Here is a 6,036-nt window from a genome sequence, read left to right as displayed (position 1 = left end):
AGTCCAGCAGAACGCAGGGCAGTGTCCAGCAGACCCAGGGCAGCTCCAGGCCGGCTGCATGAGCTCCTCATTGCCTCCTCAGGCTTCCTCCCCATCCATCAGCAGCTGCGTGGAGGGGATCCACCACTGCCAAATGATCTTCCTCAAGCACAGTTGTGGGAATAAGTCACTTGCACAGGCTGTGGCAGTGCTTCTTGCCTGTGCCTCAGGAGCAGGGGAGAGGTGTTTTGACCAGCATCCCCCAAGCAGGGAGAGGGTGGAGAGCAGGGCAGCGTTCCCCATCATTACAGGACATGGCCAGGATCCAGTGAAGGCAAGTGGAAAGCCTCTGTATCCTACATATAGTCATTTCCAAGATGACCTCAGGTATGTGTAGTACTTTGATGCAAGCCTAAGTATTTCCAGTTCAGGAAAAAAGTTGTATTTTCTTGATATGTTTCCTATCTGTGATGTGCTTCTGTTGGGTTTCTAGATGTCCATCCATTGCTTCTGCCTTCAGCCTTGCCATGCACCATCCCTTCATCATTCACACTTTTCATCCAGGAGTGACCATCAAAACCCACAGTTCCCAAGAGACCTCTTGAAACCTGTCCAGAGACCCTTCCAGAGAGGAGGAGAGGAGAGAATACATGTCTTCTGGGGATAGGGATGGCATTTGTTGTCCCCCAGCTTGGAGAAGCCAATGCAGCTTGGGTGATGCAGGTGATGGTGTTTGGCTGTGCCCTCTGCTCAGACACTCTCAGCTTTATGCATCCTGATCTCCCTAGCCATCCTTGCCCCAGCCCAGGCTCTGCCCTCATGCAGGTCTGGTGGTTGCTCCTAATATGCTTCACTATTAGCCTGGCCCTCAGAGAGGGACTGGCCACATATAGTCCTTAGCACAGAAAGTGTGCCCTCAGCTGAATCCTTCCTCTGCTGCCTGTCACAGGTGCTGCAGACCCTCTTACCTGGTGTAGCTCAAGGCAGCACTGCTGCCTGCTCAGTTTTCACTGAGAGAAAACTGTATTCAAAACCAGGAAAACAAGTTGAGCTATTTCCTCAGGTTGCTCCAAGCAGGCTGGCAGCAGGAGGGAAGTGGAGATCCCTGAGCTTGACAGCAAGAGAGCCTTCAGCAGGGCTGAGTGCTTGAAGCGGGACATGGTGCGTACTGCCCTGCCCTGTCGTCATGCTTCTTCCCTCTCCACACAGGACAGGCATTCACAACCCCTGGCTTGTCACCTCCTGAGCCTTTGTAGTCCCTCACTCCCCATAACTGGATCCACTCTGATATCTTGCTCTGGTCCTTGCTACTCTCATCTGCTAGCAGCTCTACACCTATGCACTACCAACCAGCCAGAGACTGACAAAGTCCTGAGACGCAATTCAGCTGTGATCTGAGGCCCCTTCCCCAGGGTGGAAGGTGGCACACACTTAGCAGTCCGAGGTATCCAGTATGGTCTTTCCATCCTGGTGATGGGGAAAATTAAGGGAGGTACAACTTGACCATAGATGTACAGTAGTGTCCCAGTGTCATGGGCAGCCTGTATAGCTCCCATGGCACTTGGCTGGGTTGTGAACAGGAGAGTAGTGTAATAGGAAGCATGCAGCAGCTTTTAATTGGCTGAATTGCAGTTTCAGGACTGACTTAGTAGAAAACAGTTCTTCTCTGTCTCCTGAAGGACTCTGCAGCACTGGGTATTCCCTGAAATTTCCCTTATCAGTTAAAATGTTCAGGCACCATGCATCTGTGCCCTGTAGCTTGTGACTGAGCACTTGCTGTGCTGCACCTTGTGGCTGAGAAGCTTGACCTTAGCTAGTGATTTGGAAAACAGCAGCAAGGATGGACACAGTGAGAAAATAGAAACGAGCTGCCCCAGGGAAGTAAATCATCCCCATCCTTTTCAAAAATAGGTATCTGCATACCCTTGGGAATCCTGTTGCCTTGGCAAAGAAGATAAACCCGGAACTAAAGCTCCCAGATGGTTTCAGCCCAGGGGTTACAGCTTGAGGAGTGATCTGAGATGTGGATTTGTCATTGCCTCAGGGCAGGACAGCATCTTCTTTCTTGCTTACATAGCACTAAGGACACAAACAGCACCAGAAGTCTAGTCTGATCCAGCCAGCACAGCCACTGCCCGTGTCAGGACCGGGCACACCAGAGCTCGACAGGAGAATCAGCAGATTATCTGGCTAATTACATCCTGCTCTCTCCAAATGAGGTGGGTTTCCAAGACATTGCCCTGGTAAATTGGCAAGAGCAGGGGAAGGCAAATCAAGGTAATTGCTAATGAACTGAACTCCAAATGAGCCTGATAAATATTCCTTAGGCTCTGCAGACATGTTTCCCTCTGGCTTCACCAAGGACTTGCAAGCCAGTAGCACCCAGGCCAAACATTCCCTCAAGGAAATGTAATTCCAGGGGAGCTTTTAAAATTGAAATTATCTCACAAAAAATGAAATGAGGCTGCACAGGGTTAGCCTGGAGGTCTGTCTAGCCCAGTATCCCACAGTGGCTGGGCTGAGGAGTGGGAAGACCTATGTACTGTGGGGCTTTTCCTTACTCTCTCATCCTTGGCTACACCTGGACAGAGCATCATGGGGCATGGTGAGGAAACTCTGCTTTCTGGGGCATCCTCCCAGTCCCTGTTCCTGCATTTTTACCCCTTCTCTCTTTTCTGTTTGTTGTCCTCTCTGGGCATTTGGTTGCTTGCTGGCTCTTCCCTCTGCATAGACGATGGCCTGTAAGGCACTGGCAGACAGCTCCAGATTTGGTCCTGTTTCAGACATCTTTGGGGCTCCATGTTCATCACAGTTGAGTGGGACCTCTGTCAGAGGATCCTCAGGGAGGTGAGACTCTCAGTGAGGAGGATCATCTGCAGAGAGGAACCATGTACCTATCATGAGGCTGATTTCCCCTCACATGTCTTTCTTTGTGGCTAGAAGCTCTGATGCCTTTGGAGCATCCTTAGATGCAGAGCTATGGGATGTGTGTCATCTCAGCTCTAGGTCAGGGAAGCAATTAGTGCCTAAACTCAGCTCCTCCTGGCCCATGGCACACTGACAGGGAGCCTGGTTTGGTTGAGGCTATCCTCACATAGTGTCAGAGGTGACAGATACAGGCCATGAACTCTGGCACAGGGTGTCTGGGATCAGGGGGCTGTTCTGAGCTTACCCAGAATGGCTGATGCTCACTTGCCAGGTGTAGAAAAGGGTCTGATCCAAGCACTCTTAGAGATGCTCCTGCCCCTGGGAGGAGGGGTAGGCAACGACCAGGATGTGCTTATGTTGCCCAGCCCTCCTGAATGCCTGAATGGCTCTGTGCCTGACAGAAGATTTACCTGAGCACCAAACCTAGTCATGCAAGTAAAAAGAAGACTGCAGACCACAAGTAAGTCAGCAAACATGAAAGCCAGATGGACTCTGCAACCTGACCTTTCCATTTCACTCCCTCCTTCCCACACTGTGGGCTCCAGCCAAGCTGACAGCAGGGACACTGACTCACAGGCTATTCCTCTACTCATTGCTCTGGGCCTCTCTTGTGCTTCTCAGCAGAGGATTTCTTCTAGATGAGCTTCTGGTCCACCTCTGCTCTTGGCATCCTACTGCTCCTGGGTTGGCAGCCTTGAGAAGCACAGTCAAAGACACAAGGCTACCCTGTTTGCATCTCTCTGGTTTTCCACCTGCCCCGGGGTGCCATTTGCAAGAACTTCCTGCTGGCCCTTTCCACCAGTGAGATGCTGGGCACAGCAACCATTCACCTGCTGACAGGGAGGATGCATTACTGCTGCCTGAGCTCTGGGCTGCCACAGCACCCTGTAGCTCAGCTGCCCTGTGGTTCATGTTGCCCCCGTGACAGATGGGATGTGCAGCAATAAAGGTGGTTGCTGCACCAGTGTCTCCCCAGCTGCCAGAATATGGAGACAGGGCTGGAGGTGGGTATTACAAAGAGCAGAACATTCATGGTAGGCAGAGTGCAACAGCAAAGTGCTGCTGCTGGATGCTTATCTCATTCTGTTGGGTATCACACAGATATGCCATGCACAGGTATCCCTGGAGGGACAGAAGACAGCAAAAATGCCCCACTGCTTGAAGAAGGGATACCCATGTAACAGTCTGTCTGCCACTGACCAGCTCTGGCCAGAGCTCAGGAATGTGAAATGATAGGAGAGGCAGGAAAAACACAGTTAAGTCCCAGAGTAAACTCTCTAATGTACTTCTTCCCCTGAGCTTCTCCTGGACTCAGGCCCTCCCCTCACAGACACAGACTGGGCTGTAGGCTGTATTGCTCTGGATGTGTTCACTGAGTTTCCAGCCCTTTGCAAGCCTTGCTCCAGTTTCTGCCCCCTGCAATGGTTTTGCTCTCTCCCCATGGCCTCAGCGAACAACAGCTACTTCCAGACTCCCTAGGTAGCTCTTGGATGAAGTCTGTGTGATGGGGTGTATCTTTGAGGACACTCCTTCCATAATCCCTCACCAGCTGCTTTCCTGAAGAGAAACACCAGCCCCAAACCTATGGTGCTCATGTCCAGCTAACAGACATGGTCTTGCCCAGGTAACCATGAGGCAGATGCAGGGCTGAGGGTGTGCTGCTCTTCTACTGCTGCTCACATGCTGGCTCCATCCTTTGCCAATCCATCTCTCTGGTCACTCCCGGAGAATGATGAGGCTTCAGACATGGCAGGCACAAGGCTGGGGTCAGTGGCCATCTGGGCTTGACACATACTCCAGCCCCTAGAGGCAGCTGCCCTTCATGACTTGAAGCTGCTCAAGCCCAAAAAGCAAACCACATTTCCTTTTGGACACAGTGCTGGAGCAGTTACAGGAACCAGCACTCCTGATCACATGAAGATTACCTAAGCATAAACACCCAGGAGATCACTTTCTCCCTGAGCAAGGCTCATAAATCTACAGACCAATACTTCCCCTGACCTTTCTATGTCCCTGATTCAAACACCACTTTTTTGCACTGCTGCTCACTGGTAACATCTCCTTCCCTGCAGTCCCTGTCCTTCAGAGCCTACATTAGTCCAGGGTTTATCCCCTGCTTTGTGCTCCCCTTTGGCTCTGTACTGAGCCATGTCAAATGTGGCAGCAGCCCACCAGCAGGTCCTTTTCCCCAGTTCACTAGTACACAAATGGGGAAGTAGTAGAGCTGCCTCCTGATGTCCCAGCTAACCCTTTTCCAGCTCTGATCCATGTGCTTTCCTGGAGCAGAAGAAGCTGTGAGTAGCCCTTCTCCAGCAGGGGTGTAAGAATAGCCCAGAGAGGTTCACACTTTGATAATAACCATGCCTGCTAGGAAGGGGTTCATGGGCCTAGACAGAGAGAAAAAAACATCTCTTTTGGAAAGACAAAGGCTGAGAAAGACATGGGGCTGTGTAATCACAATCTTGGGACTGTGGGGATGGTTGGTGCCAGATTACATGGACAAGACCTGGTATATCATGCATCATGAAAAGGGAACCCACAAGTCAGTGCTGACAGGGCCATGGAGGGAATTCCCTGGCTCTAAACAGCCAAGGAAAATACCCAGGAGAAGGCTGACCAGCCACTCTGTGGCCAAGAGTGTAGTTTCAAGATCTTTCCAGTTGGCTTCAGGTCTTTCCCCACCACTGCTCCCTCCCATCCAGGGGCCTTTTGCCACTGACACAGCAGCCACCAGTAGGAACTGTTGCTCTGTTCCTGCTCCCTTGCTCCAAGATGGGGCTGCTCCACTCTCCTGTGTGAGGGCAAAGTTATTCCTCATCTTGTCCAGGGGAGGAAGAGGGCTCTTTCAGCGTGCCCCCCTGGCACAGTTATAGCCCTGCCTGAGGGAGATGCTGAAGGAGGAGTTCTCCATCCCTCTGCCTTCTCCCTGCTGCCAGTTCCAGATGCATCATTTCAGGAAGGAGGCAGCCCTGATTCCCACCGCTTGATCTGCCAGAAGCAAGGGGGAGCTTTGATCCAGACACAGCTATCTGTGCTCTGATCGCTGCCTTTTCTGCAACTGCCCTGTTCAGAGGAGAGGGCACATTTTCTTTAACCCTTTCTTCCCTTCGAGCCTGGAGCTCCACAGCA

Source organism: Dryobates pubescens, chromosome 13 (assembly GCF_014839835.1).
Source record: "Dryobates pubescens isolate bDryPub1 chromosome 13, bDryPub1.pri, whole genome shotgun sequence".
NCBI classification, from domain to species: Eukaryota; Metazoa; Chordata; class Aves; order Piciformes; family Picidae; genus Dryobates; species Dryobates pubescens.
Note: the sequence above shows the minus strand (reverse complement) of the source record.